The 14,867-nt window shown below is 48.3% G+C and overlaps 2 long non-coding RNA genes across 2 annotated transcripts; both read right to left on the bottom strand.

Annotated features, from left to right (window-relative positions):
• Window positions 1-411: 411 nt before the first annotated feature.
• On the bottom strand, window positions 412-6,880 carry LOC132252105 (uncharacterized). Its single transcript, XR_009463857.1, has 3 exons — window positions 6,836-6,880; window positions 4,703-5,431; window positions 412-4,194 (listed from the first exon to the last, which is right to left on the bottom strand). It is a non-coding gene; the product is annotated as an uncharacterized LOC132252105 (long non-coding RNA).
• Window positions 6,881-7,828: 948 nt separating this feature from the next.
• Window positions 7,829-14,370, bottom strand: LOC132252104 (uncharacterized). Its single transcript, XR_009463856.1, has 2 exons — window positions 13,931-14,370; window positions 7,829-9,865 (listed from the first exon to the last, which is right to left on the bottom strand). It is a non-coding gene; the product is annotated as an uncharacterized LOC132252104 (long non-coding RNA).
• Window positions 14,371-14,867: the final 497 nt, after the last annotated feature.

Here is a 14,867-nt window from a genome sequence, read left to right as displayed (position 1 = left end):
TGGACACAGGTGCTGGATGTGTACTGCACTAAATATTCAATATTTTGTTTTCTCCTCATCGTTCAGTGTGTGGTGCCATGTCTTGTTTTCTACACTCGTATAGTATTGATCTGGTGTTGGTCAACATTTGAGCTTTTACTTCTAGAAGTTGAGTTGGGACGCGGCAAAGGCTGACACAATATCATTATAAACCTGAGGGTTGGAAAGAACTTCTGAGGAAAACTCTTTTAAGAATGGATCCTGTGAGCCAAAACCAAAGGAGAAATATTTTCTTTGAATGCATTACAGCTTGGTGCAATCAGACATGTATTTGCAGTGGGCTATGGAGATTTAAATGTTGTATGCAACATAGCTGTTTGAAGACTACTCAAACCTAGGGTAAACTTGAATTTAAGGAGCTGCATTTTGTAATTCATTGAAGCTTCTGAATTTTATTCATAGATAAATTACAGATAACAATTTTTTTGTATCGACCATCATGCCCATGTCGCTCTGTACAGTCTTGTTTCAATAATGCTAAATATTACTAAAATATACTTAAGTTGAATGCATGTCATTAATGTGGTGAGGTAAACACTCAAAAGTTAAGAGATGAGAGACTTAATGTTTCTTGTTAATTTGCCTCTATCTGTTCCCCACTATGCACCTGCATTATGATAGTCTTTAATCATATGATCACACAATGTCTTTTTTCTATAGGAACCTGCTCTATTCATTGCACAGGTTGTGCCCACCTTAGTCAAAGAGCAGCTATTTAATACTTTGTTTTCACCTTGTTGCACAGTGTGCAGCTCTGTGCTTTAATTTACTGCATACTCTTCAAGACTTGTTTGGAGGACAGAATTATTATGCAGGTTTCTCGGTGGTGCTCTTCACTATAATGTACAACTGTTTCTGTGTTTCACAAAAATAAATTTATCTTCACAACACTCCTGTAAAATGTGTGGGGGGTATTATCCCAATTATTATGCAGGCAATGCGAGATTAAAGTAAAATGTATCTACTAATTTTGGGTGGCTAATTTGAAATATTTAAGATCTGATACTTTAGAATGATTTGTCTTATATAGCACTGCATGTGCTCCATTCACAAATCTGGTTTACTTAAGTTGCATCTGTCAGTGCTCAGAACTTCTACAAATTGAATCCCAGGGTCTCGAGTTGGGTACCAAAAAGTGAGGACTATACAATTAGTGATGACTTCTGACAGGTTTGGATCAGGGGGCTTGCAGGAACTGTGGTATTATTCGCAGAAACTTTGTGCCAGAGGCAGGGATAGCATCCAGTTCTCAAGGGCAGCATTCATTCTTTCACAAGACTCTCCTTTCCTTTCCTCAACTCCTTGTTTCATTTGCTACACACTGAACTTACGCAACAAATGAACCAGAAGTCCTACTGACAACAGCTTCCTTCACTACAAAACACCAATACATCACCAGAGCAGGTCCCTTCTGTGCAGTGAATGATGCAGCAGTCATATAGAAAAACAGTGTGATCATGTAATTAAGGACTATATTATAGTGCCTGGACATGAGGGGGTCAGATTAATTCCGGTATGTGCTACCTTTTGACTGCTTGACTTCACAGTTTCAAAAAACAGTTTCCAAAACACTCATGCCACCAGAAATTGAAACCCCTAACCTGCAATGACTTTTTTGCGGTTACATTTAGAACCAGCTGTCCATTTCCACTTTGCAGAGCGATCCCTCCCTTGATAGCCCAGGGTATCACAAATTGGTCCATATTTTACTGCATAGTGAAGCATTCAAATTCAAATGTAACATGTGTCTGGACCCAGCAGCAGAAGAGTTGGAGGGTCTTGTCAGAGCTGATTTTGGTGGCTTTTTAGAGTCTCCTTTTGGCCTGGCACAGCACAAAATTGGCCAGGCAGATCATACTCCCTTTGGCTGCTTGGTACAGGACAGAAAAAAAATGTATGTAGTTTTAGAGAAGTTCAAGTCCAGCATGTGAAAGAGGGTACCAAGAACAGCAGAGTGGCTGCAGCCAGGGACAGTCCTGGAAGTCATGGAAGAGTATCTCCTCCACTTCCACCTTCTCTTCACAGAAAGGGCAGGCTGCTGATGCCACCAGGTCTAGGTGGTGGATAAACATGTCCATGGCCAAGGCCACATGCAGAAGTTGCTACTGGAGGTCACCAGTTCTCTTAGTGATGGGTAGCTTGTACAGGGTAGACTTGTTCTGGTGTTGCTGCCACTAGGTGCTGCCTCAAGTTGTCAGGATGACTGGTGAGGACTTCGGCATGACACACTTTAACTATCCACATTTACAGTGCCTTCCCAAACAGGATCTCAGCAGATCCCACCACTATTTTTGTTGTGCATAGGGAGGGGCAGCAAGGTAGCAGGCTTGCCACTCTCATCGCTGTTCACAGCCAATGAAATAGGCAGTGATGGGGGGGGGGAGGGGTCAAGTAGGTGGATGAACTTGATGGTGTGTAACTGGATCAGAGAAGTGATGAGGCTTCTGGGGGCAAGGCTTGGTACTCCCTGTCGCAAGGCCAGGATATGGATCAAGGGCTCCTGCAGCAGAGAGGAACAGTGCTTCATTTTTAAAAGAAAATCAACCTGAAAAACCATGTGAACTAGCCTTTGGCAGGGGGTGGGGCAGTATGCCAGTGGATTTTGTTCACACCAATGGAATAGCCTCCCTCCCACTCTTAATCTTACAGTCCTTGCCCAGTCATTCCCAGATCATGATCTGGCTTCTTGTCTAATCTCTCTCCTTCCTCAACCCTGGTCTCCAGTTATCTGCTCTCACTTTTTCTCCATTTTAACTACCTCCCAGTACTACTTTTCCTCTGTGGCCTTCTTTGACAATCTGTGTGCCTTTTTCCAAGCATGATGGCCCAATCTCTTTGCTCAGACAATACCTTATCTCACTTATTCCCTCACCCCTTGTCATATGTCTTCTCTCCTATTTATCCCACTAGTTCCCAGTATTCTTGTCCAATCAGTACCGTTTTTCTCCCAGCTCCTTGTTCAATCTTAGATTCACCTTAGTTCTAGTCCCTTTTTTTGCCTTGGTGGGCAAGAATGGTTGCAGGCTATTCTTCACAACTTTACTTCAGGTCTTTTTATTTCTTCTGCCATCACTATATTTGAATCATGCAGCCTCTTCCTACATATTGCTAGGGCCTATTGGGGCATCTCAGAAAGCACAAGAGAGAGTCTCCTTGCTCTCAACCTGGGTGCCTAGGTCCAGCACAGCCTGCAATGGACCAGAGCTTCTGAGAAAATTCTGCTCAGTCTAAGCAGGGGGATGTCTGGAGGGGCCGGGGGAAAGGGCAGGGAATGGGGGCCGCCACACCTGTCCCACAGGTGTCTGTCTTAGGGCCCTGGAGGGGCAGGTGAGGGAGCTCCAGGAGGAGGTTAGCAGGCTGAGGGGGATCAGAGAAGCAGAGGATGAAGTTGACGGGTATTTCCTTTCCTTGCAGGGCCAAGCACCAAAGGAAGAAGAGCCCCAGGAGATGCCCTCCACAGTGGAATGGCAGACGGTTCCCTCCAGAGCCAGGATTGCTCACGGTGGTGCAGTACCAGCTCCCTCAGTCCAGCTGGGGAACAGGTATGAGACCCTGGTGACATTGGAGGAAAAGGAGCGTGAGGAGGAAACCTCTGGTGAGGAGGTCACTCCATGACAGAATGGGCTGGAGGAGGCAAGTTGACCTGGAGGAAGAGACGCCAGGTACTTGTCATAGCTGACTCCATCCTGAGAGGAACAGAGGGTCCCATCTGTTGCCAGGATCCTATGACAAGTGAGGTCTACTGTCTCCCCGGAGCGCGGATTCAGAACGTGACGGAGATGATCCCGGCCCTCATTCGGCCCACTGATTACCACCCCATGGTCCTAATACATGTTGGCAATAATGATGCAGCCAGGAGCAGTCCAGATCACCTGATGGAGGACTACCAAGTGCTGGGGGAAAAGCTGAAGGAGATAGGGGCACAGGTTGTCTTCTCATCGATCCTTCCAGTGAGCGGGCGTGGAAGATGCCATGCATCTGGGACGTCAACTTGAGGCTTCAGGAATGGTGTCTTGTGGCGGGCTTCGGCTTTCTGGACCACGACCCTCACTTCAGAATGAGAGACATACTCAGGTGGGATGGGCTTCACCTCTCCCACAAACGTAAGCGTGTGTTCTCTTCCAGGTTGGCTGATTTCCTCCGACAGGCTTTAAACTAGGCACATCAGGGGAGGGGGAGGAAGAGGACCAAGTGAGTCATGGAGCACTGAACCAAGAGACACCCACAAGAACAGCCCAGTCAAGACAGGCAATGAGCACAAGAAATACCCAGGTAAGAGACAGGGGCCCAGACAGTCTGTGGATTGTGAAGGAGGCACATACACCCTCAGGAGGCCTTAAATGCCTCTACACTAATGCTCGCAGTATGGGGAACAAGCAGGAGGAACTTGCCTTCCTGCTAACTAACACAAACCCAGACATAGTGGGGCTCACTGAAACTTGGTGGGATCCAACGCATGACTGGGTGGTAAACATCAAGGGCTATAGGCTGTACAGGAGGGATAGAACAGGGAGGAAAGTGTGCGGGCCAGGGGCGAGCCGGGCCCATCTTTGCGCATGCGGGCTGTGGCCAGCAGCCCGGGCACGCGGGGTCGGAGAAGACCGGGGGTGAGCTAGAATTAGTCACGGACGCATAGTGGTTGATTTAAAGATTGTTTACTTACACTAAAGATGGTCGTGGTGTAGGCTGGACAGTTTCCAGGTTCAGCTCCGCTTAAATCCTCGTTAGAGGACTACGACAAGTTCGTTCTTTTCCCCGAAGTTGTTAAAGCTCCGTGGGCCTGTACTACAAGTTCGTTCTTTCCCCCAGAGTTGTTAAAGCTCCGTGGGTCCATACGACAAGTTCGTTCTTTCCCACGGAGTTGTTGAAGCTCCGTGGGTTCGGTAGTTTCTCGTACAGGAAGGGATACGTCTAGGAATTTATCGGCGATGGGGAGAGGCTAGAGGCTGTTATTCGTTCTTTCCCACGGAGTTGTTGAAGCTCCGTGGGTTCGGTAGTTTCTTTCCCACGGAGTTGTTGAAGCTCCATGGGTTCGGTCAGGCCTCTATTGCCTTTTAAGAAATGCGTTGGGTCCGTGAGGCTCCGCAGCGCTTAGAGATCTTCATGCTCTCCCTCTCGCTCTCTCTCCAACTGATTTCTCTCCACCTTGGGCGGAAACCACCCAAGCTCTTTATACAGCTAGCAAGCCAATCGCTAGCCATCACGTGTACATATATTAGAATCGGCCAATAATGTGGCACGGATCTTCATACAAATGGCGGGAACTCCTTGCACCATGCATTTCTTAGATGCAAAAGAAATGCACCATGCAAAGAAAGCTTCAAATTGGTGGGAAATTCTCCATTGCACCAGGGTTCTCTTCTGCAGCAAAAAACTCCACCGTGCAAAGAAGCTGCAATTCAGTGGGAAAAATAATTTAGCAGTGCCGAAGTACACAAAAACAAAAAATCACAACTTTGGGTTGTGACAGAAAGGTGGGGGTGTGGCGCTCTACGTCAAAGAGCAATACACATCGTCCGCAAACAGCACTGGGTTTGAGGTAGGGCAGATGGAGGTGCTCTGGGTCAGAATACAAGGGGGTCAGTGGGAAAGGGACCTAATGGTGGGGGTCTACTACAGGCCACCTAACCAGGGAGAAGAGCTGGACCGGGAATTCTCAGGTCAGCTCGCAGAGGCAGTTAAGTCAAGGGACGTGGTCATCATGGGTGACCTAAACTACCCGGACATCTGCTAGGAAGAGCAGTCAGCCAGGTCTGACCACTCACGTGGGTTCGTAGCCGAGTTACAGGACCTCCACCTAACCCAGGAGGTGCACAGTCCCACCAGAGGAAAAGCCTTGTTGGACCTGGTCCTGGCCACAGGTGACGACTTGGTGAGAGGACTGTGGGTGCTCGACCACCTGGGCGATAGCGATCATCGCCTACTGGAATTTACCATCCAGCACAGGGTGTCAAAAGCCTGCAGCAAGGTAGCAGCCCTGGACTTTAGGAGGTCAGATTTCAATGAGGTAAGAAGACTAGTCAGGGAGGCACTGATGTCTCGGAGGGGAGGGGAGCTGGGAGCCTGAGAAGAGTGGTCGTTCCTTAAGGAGACAATCCTCCAAGCCCAAAGTGTAATAATCCCCATGTGGATCAAAGGGGGCAAGAGTGCTCAAAAGCCCCCATGGCTCACCAAAAGCATCCACGAATGCCTCAAAGCCAAAAAGGAGGTGTACACCCAATGGAAGGGAGGGGCCATCACCAAGGAGGATTATACCTCCACTGCTCGAGATTATAGGGGGACTGTTAGGAAGGCTAAGGCAGAGATGGAACTGGGACTACCAGATCAAAGATAACAAGAAGTCCTTTTTTAAATACATAGGGGTTAAAAAGAAGGCGCCAAATAATGTGGGCCCTCTGCAGGACATGCTTGGTAATCTGGTGGTAGCACCAGACGACAAAGCTAATCTCTTTAACAGATTCTTTGCTTTCATTTTTCTGAGCAGGGACCGGGACAGCCCCCCCACTGGGATTCTGGACGGACCCAGGGGAGGCACAGCCAGGCCCAGGGTCAGTGAGGACCTAGTCAGGGAACTTCTGGAGGGACTAGATGTGTTCAAATCAGCAGGTCCTGGTGATCTCCACCCCAGAGTGCTTAGGGAACTGGCAGAGGTCATTGCAGGACCCCTGGCACAGATTTATGAGCACTCGTGGTGCTCTGGTGAGGTGCCCGATGACTGGAAAAGGGCCAGTGTGGTCCCCATTTTCAAAAAAGGGAGGAAGGAGGACCCAGGAAACTATAGGCTCGTTAGTCTTACCTTGGTCCTGGGGAAGCTCTTTGAGAAAACTATCCAGGTGCACATCTGCAAGAGACCAGCAGGGGAGTTTATGCTTAGGGGAAATCAACATGAGTTCATTAGAGGCAGGTCCTGTCAGACCAACCTGGTTGCCTTCTATGACCAGGTCACAAAAGCCTTACATGCAGGTGTCGCGATGGACATAGTCTTCCTGGACTTTAGGAAGGCCTTCGACACTGTCTCTCACCCCATCCTCATTAAAAAATTAGGTGACTGTGGTGTTGACGCCTACACAGTCAGATGGGTCACAAATTGGCTGGAGGGCCGCACCCAGAGAGTGGTGGTGTATGGGTCATTTTCGACCTGCAGAGATGTGGGCAGTGGGGTTCCCCAGGGCTCGGTCCTGGGTCCCACACTGTTCACTATCTTCATCGGCAATTTGGATGAGGGGCGAAAAGCACCTTGTTCATGTTCACAGACGACAGTGGGGAGAAGTGAGCATACTAGAAGAGAGGGGCAGGCTACAACCAGATCTGGACAGGTTACAGAGGTGGGGGGATGAGAATAGGATGTGTTTCAATACGGACAAGTGCAAGGTATCGCACCTGGGGAGGAAGAACCAGAAGCATACCTACAGGCTGGGGAACTCCCTTCTTGTCAGCACAGAGGCAGAAAAGGATCTTGGAGTCCCTATCGATTCTAAGATGAACCTGGGCTGCCAATGTGGGGACATGGTCAGGAAGGCCAACTGCACCTTGTCATGCATCCATAGATGCATCATGAGCAGGTCCAAGGAGGTGATCCTCCCCCTCTATGCGACATTGGTCAGACTGCAGTTGGAGTACTGCGTCCAGTTCTGTGTGCCACACTTCAGGAGGGATGTGGACAGCATTGAGAGGGTCCAGAGGAGGACCACTCGCATGATTAGGGGGCAGCAGGGCAGGGCCTATTGTTGTCCCCAAAAGACAGTGAGTTCGTGCCCGGTGTGCTTGTGCCAATAAATACACAGGGGTGAAGGATCCAACTTAATCTTTATTTCTGCGCAGAAAGTGGTGCTTGGCAATCGTTCGCAAAGCAAGCACACACACCCCAGTGGGCGTCTGCCTTATATAGCTACGTAACAGGTTAAACTTGCTGATGTGATGAAATGTATAGCAAGCCCAGCAAGTAACCCCCCTTCCAGCTCCCCCCCAAGTAACCCCCCTTCCAGCTCCGGATTTTGTTGATACAGCTTTCCTTCTAGCGAGGCCAGCAATTAAGCAACTAAGCAACAAGCGATCTCCCCCAGCCTAAACAACCTACTCTATGCCCTTGGTTAGATAAAATACTTTTTCAAAACATACAAAGCTGTTCCCTGGTTAAAATTAAGTGAAAGTCCAGGGGTGCTTCATCAAATCCCCCCTTCGAGGCTATGGCCTTTATGGAAAAAGCCCATAGTCCTCGACTATTTTTTTTTATTTCCAGAAATCTCTTCGCTTCCTCCCGATTATTTTGGATCGGGTTTGTAACTGATGATTTTACAAACATCACGCGGTGAACGGGGGAAGAAATTGATTTCTTAAGTACCTCACAACACAGTGGCACACACTGTACCCCACAACAGATCATCAAGAAAATACACATACTTGCCACAATTAATAGGAAAATTTGCTTAAGCCATGAAAAATTAGGGAGCCAAGAAGTAAGCTATGAGAAGTCGAACCCTTCCCCTTGCTTAATGTGGGACAGACCCTTTTTTAACTTCCGCACTTTTGACTCCATTAACTCAGAGTTATCTGTCAAATTAAAACAACACATTTCCTCGAACTCTTCACATCCGTGGTTATGCCTCAGCAACAGGTAATCTATGGCTGCTCTATTTTGCAGAGTAGCTCCTCTTAGTTCTTTTATTTCAATATTGAGGGCAGCTAGGGCCTGTGAAGTTGTATTTAGGCCCTTTGCCAGGGCACAGGCCACCTTACCAAGCTGCCTCTCAGCATTCGCTACTAGGCCTGCCACCCTTACTAGGAAAACTGCTAAGGACACTACCTCAGCCTCACTCAGGAGGTTTATGTCACTATCACAGGATTTATCTAGCACCTTTGAACCTCTTCAGTGACGCTTACTAGAGGTCTTAGGCATACCTGGTAGCTAGACAGTCAACCGGCCTAGAGCACAAGGGCCTCCTGTGGCATTGGCTGGGATATATGAATAGGCAGTCTTCCCACAAGGAGGAACCACCCCCGGGGTAATATAACATGAACGTAGTTATAAGATACATTAGTCATGTCTGAGCAATTGAAAATTTTCGGGGTTTTTTTTGTTTTGTTTTTGTTTGTTTTTGTTTTTGTTTTGGCTTTTGTAAGCTTGGGTACAGTTCACAAAATTGGCACAGCTGGTGTTACCAGGGGAGGTGACTGTCAACAAATCTATTTTAAAGGTACTAGCGTTTCTTTCTGTGGTAATGGTTCCCCACATGGAGTTGTTAGTGTAATTGATTGGACCTCCTATTCCCCCAGATGTGAACCAAGTCTGATTCTGGAGTGCTTCCATTGGAGTGGGCACCCCTATAAGGCATGACGTGAAAATATCATTAACCGATATTTCACCTGCCAAACAAAAATGAGTGACATTTAATATGTCCTTTGTCAAATGAACCCACACATTTTGACTCTTATTGAACTTTTGATGCACCAACCCCTTAGACTCTAGAAACATTATACCTACGCAAAGAACTATTTTTCACATGGTTGACGTTTAAACAGAAATTTAAATCCTTTTACTGGCTCTGCTGTCCAACGGTGTCCGTTTGTGTTGGCTTCCGGTGCGACACTCTCAGCAACTTCTCCTGCAGGTGGTACTTCTGGTGCGGCCTTCACCCGAGTGTAGTGTATTCACGGTTTTACCCCCTGAACCTTCACTGCAGCGTGAGTGGTGAGAATCACAGGATACGGTCCTTTTCACCTGGGCTGAAGCGGCTCGGATTTTCACGTCCGGACCAGCACTTTGTCTTCGATCTGGAACTTGTGGACTGGTGTATCTAGAGGGAGTGGAAGTCGTTCCTGGACATACCTGTGGAGAGAAGACAATACGGCAGACAAAGAATACAAATAATCTTTTACCCAACCTTCCCCTTTTACATGTATTTGATTCCCATGCGTCACCACTGGATTCTTAGGATATGGCTTGCCATACATTAATTCAAATGGACTAACTCCCAATTTAGTTCTAGGGGCTATGCGCACTCTAAGCAAGGCAAGAGGCGGAGCTTTGGGCCATTTCAACTGAGTTTCCTGGCAAAGTTTAGCCAGCTGTCTTTTTAGAGTCTGATTCATTCGTTCCACCTGTCCACTTGACTGCGGTCTCCATGCTGTGTGAAGGTCCCATTGTATCCCCAGAGCCCGGGAAACTGCCTGGGTCACTCCTGACACAAAGTGTGGCCCTCGATCCGAGGCTAATCCCTCTGGGATTCTGAATCGTGGAATCATTTCTTTTAGCATCACCCGGACCACTTCTTTTGCTTGGTTGGTTCGGCACGGGAAGGCCTTAGTCCATCCAGTCAGAGTGTCCACGAGCACTAACAGGTATTTGTAGTGTCCCTTCTTGGGAACTTCAGAGAAATCTATCTGTCAATATTCTCCTGCTAATAGTCCTTGCCTTCCTGCTCCTGGCGGAGGTTTGGGGGAAATCTTAGGATTGTTGGCACAACAGACAGGGCATCTACGCACTATTTGTTCTGCTGTTTTTTTCCATCTTAGGCCCCACTACAATTCTTTGGAGACCTTGGGTCATGGCGTTAGCTCCCATATGGGTGCTCTGGTGGTACTCTTGGAGCACTTTGCTAAGAATCAGTTTTGGCATCAGGACTTGTCCCTTAGGCAAAACCCACCATCCATCCTGTTGTTCTTTGCTTCCCAATTTCTCTGCGAGTTGGTTCTCTTCTTCAGTATATTTGGGAGGTTCCTCAGGCAACACTACCTGAGGCATCAATGCCAACATTTGAGTCTCTTGAACTTGTCCTCTAGCTGCCTTCTTCGCCGCAGCATCTGCTCATCGATTTCCTTTAATAACGTCAGCATCTCCCTTTTGATGGGCCTTACAGTGCACCACAGCTACCTCTAGTGGTTCCATCACGGCTTCAAGTAATTTCAGGATCTCTGTTCCATGCTTTAAAGGGCTTTTACTTGCCATTAAGAGTCCTCTCTCTTTCCATATAGCTCCCTGGGCATGTAAGATTCCAAAGGTGTACTTCGAATCCGTGTATATAGTGGCTATCTTTCCTTTTGCCAAATGGAGAGCTCGGGTCAGCGCAATAAGCTCAGCTCTCTGTGCAGAGGTATTTGGAGGCAAGGCGTTTGCTTCCACGGTATCCCATGATGTAACCACGGCGTATCCCGCCTTTCGGGTTCCATTGTCCATGAAGCTGGTTTCATCTGTGTAGAATTCAAGGTCTGCATTAGGTAGTGGGGCATCTTTAAGATCTGGCTGGCTAGCATACACACTCTCAATAGTTTCAATGCAATCATGCTGTAATCCTTCATCTTGTTCCAATGGCATCAACGTAACTGGGTTCAGGGTACTAGAGGTGTGCAACTGGATATCTCCTTGATCCAGGAGAGTCACCTGGTACTTAGCCATTCATCCAGGGGAAAGCCAGGTTCCCCCCTTTGCATTCAGCACCGTCAGCACTGAATGTGGGGTATACACAGTCATTGGTTGTCTTAAAATAAGTTTCTTAGATTCCTTTACCAGCATTACATAAAGTTGATGATTGACACTCCCGAAGTAAATCATATTTAAGGAATCTCTTTATTAATGGTTCCAGACCTTTCCAAGCTTCTATTTTCAATTGATACTGTGGCACCCTGGGTGGGGTAATTCCTGGCTTTAAATCAATGCTTACAGGGGTGGCCAGTTTGGCTCTTTCTGGCTTCTCTCCCACCCATACCCATGGTACTACAGCGTCTTCTACTTCGGGGGGGATTCTCCCTTCCTCCCCCTCCTGCAATAGGAGACACACCTGAGCCTTCTAGGCTTCCTCAGTTGGTATCTTCATAGTAATTTTCCCCTCCGAAAAGATCAATTGGGCCTGCAATTTGCACAGCAAATCCCTCCCAAACAAAGGTATGGGGCACTCAGGCATATACAGGAATTGATGAGACACTTTCTTTCCTCCCACTTTGCATTCCATGGGTGGCACCAAAGGACGATACATCCGCTGGCTGGTGGCTCCAATTATGGGGATCTTGGTTTTTGATAAGGGTCCTTTAAAATTGGTTACAACTGAATACGTGGCTCCACTATCTACTAGAAAGTCAATAAGTTCTCCCCCTACTTGCATTTTAACCAGGGGCTCGTCGGGGGAGACAGAGATTACTTCAGTGTTAGCCCCCGGTCCCCGTCACTCCTGGTCAGAACCATCCAACATCAACAATCTTTCTTCCTCCTCTCGTCTCTTCTTCTCCCTCTTGGGGCACTCATTTTTCCAATGCCCTTCCTGCTTGCAAATAGCACACTGATTAGGTCCCAGCCTGGGACCCTGGCCGTAGCCTCCCGGAGCATAGCCCACGCCTCCTCTATGCCCTCTACTTCCCCTGCCTCGTCCCCGACTCTGATCTACAATTGCCACTGCCAACAACGATGCTTATAACGACTCCTGTGCCTTTATTCTTTTATCTTCCTTTTTCTCCTTAACCTGATCTCTGTTGGAGTATACTTTATAAGCAATCTCAATCATTTGGCTGATGCTCATTCCAGCTGCTCCTTCAGTCTTCTTTAGTTTTTTCTAATATCTGGGGCTGACTGTCCTATAAACAGTGTGTTAAACATCTTGGCATTTTCTGGCAGCTCCGGATCTAAATCCGTCCACTGTCTGGCTGCCTCGCATAACCTCCCATAAAAACTGGATGGATCCTCCTCCAGACCCTGCTGCACTTCGTACAATTTAGACAAATTTTTCTGCTTAGGGATAGCCTCCCGGAGAACAGCCAGCACAAACTCCTGATACAGCTCTAACTCCCTCCGGCCCCCTCGGGTGTTGGGATCCCAGTCTTGATTTTCCTTAGGGCAAAGTTCATCTACCTCACTGGCTGGGTGACGCTGCTGTGCTATCGTGCGTGCTTTCTCTAAGACCAACCTTTTTTCTTCTGGAGTCAGAAGAGCGGCCAGTAAGGTCTGAATATCTATCCAGTTTGGTTGGTGGGTGAGGAAAATAGTAGAGAACAACCGTGCCATTGCCTCCGGATTCTGGTGATATTGGCCCACAGACTGTTTTCAATTTATCAAGTCTGCTGTGCTGAATGGCACATGGACAAAAACTGGTTCACCCTCAGGACCCACCGCTTGTTGTAAAGGGGCCTGAACTACTGGTTGGGCCCCTGATCCTACAATCCCTTCTACCACCAGAGTGCTACCACCCACATCCACCGGACCCGGGGACGGCAACCCAAGACTGTCAGGGGAGGTGGGGGACGACGGACTGGACGAGCCAGCCGGGAGTCCCTGACAAGCCGTTACAGGTGCAGTGGAAGTCCCCTGTGGTGACGCAGGGCTCACAGGATAAGATGGGGGAGCTGTGGGAGCAATTAGCAACTGCACATCTCCCTCCTCCGGCTCCTCTGGACATACTGTGGTGACCCCCTGCAAAGCCATTACCCCACTTCCCCTAAATATCCCACACAGCTTCTGTGTAACCCCATCCCCATACAAAGTCATACATACCTCTACATAAAGCATCTCATCCCACTTCCCTTGGCGCCTACAAAACAACTGTAACTGCAAGATTGTGTTACAATCCAAAGACCCATTCTCCGGCCAGGCTGCACCATCCGCAATTGGTACTGTGGCCAACATGTATTGCAATACCGAATCATCTGTTGTTTTGTCATAGGGTCACTTCCAAACTTTGGCCAATTTTTCAAAATGCATCCTAAGGGACTGCAGGGTGGAATCTTAGACTGGTTGCTTCCCATTATCCAACTACCGGACGACGACCGCCGCTCAGCCTCAGAACCAAACTGATTAAAGGGAGTTCACGGGGCTGCCACCCGATCTCACTTGCCTAGGGCATCTATACGGTCGGAACTTTCAAAGCCGTCTCTTTCCCAACCTGCCCAAAATATGGAAAGAAGTACTCACCAGTCCGTTGAAACCTCCCTCGCCCCACCTGATTAAGTTGGTCCTTCGAGCATTGCGCCGTTGTGCCCCTCCCCGACTCCATCAGGCAACCAGGAGATGGTCAGACCTCCGATGAATAAGGTCGGTGGCGCCTGGCCCTTGCGCCATCCACAGTTGTTGCCGGAGCTGAAGAGGTGGACCGGGCAAGGCAGTCAGCTAGGGTCCCATCTGGGTCGCCAGAAATTGTTGTCCCCAAAGGACAGTGAGTTCGTGCCCGGTGCGCTTGTGCCAATAAACACACAGGGGTGAAGGATCCAACTTAATCTTTATTTCTGCACAGAAAGTGGTGCTTGGCAATCGTTCGCAAAGCAAGCACACACACCCCAGTGGGCGTCTGCCTTATATAGCTACGTAACAGGTTAAACTTGCTGATGTGATGAAATGTATAGCAAGCCCAGCAAGTAACCCCCCTTCCAGTTCCCCCTCAAGTAACCCCCCTTCCAGCTCCGGACTTTGTTGATACAGCTTTCCTTCTAGCGAGGCCAGCAATTAAGCAACTAAGCAACAAGCGATCTCCCCCAGCCTAAACAACCTACTCTATGCCCTTGGTTAGATAAAATACTTTTTCAAAACATACAAAGCTGTTCCCTGGTTAAAATTAAGTGAAAGTCCAGGGGTGTTTCATCACTATGAGGAGAGGCTATGGGACCTGAACCTGTTCAGCCTTCACAAAAGAAAGGCTGAGAGGGGATCTGGTGGCCGTCTATAAACTTGCCAAGGGGGACCAGCAGGCAGTGGGAGAGTCCCTGTTCCCCCGAGCACTACCAGGGGTAACAAGGAACAACGGCCATAAGTTGACTGAGAGTAGACTCAGGATGCGCTACTTCACTGTCAGGGCGGCTAGGATCTGGAACCAACTTCCAAGAGAAGTGGTGCTTGCCCCTACCCTGGGGAATCT

This window comes from Alligator mississippiensis, chromosome 1 (assembly GCF_030867095.1).
Source record: "Alligator mississippiensis isolate rAllMis1 chromosome 1, rAllMis1, whole genome shotgun sequence".
Taxonomy (NCBI): Eukaryota; Metazoa; Chordata; order Crocodylia; family Alligatoridae; genus Alligator; species Alligator mississippiensis.
Note: the sequence above shows the minus strand (reverse complement) of the source record. Positions and strands in the feature narration are given on the sequence as shown.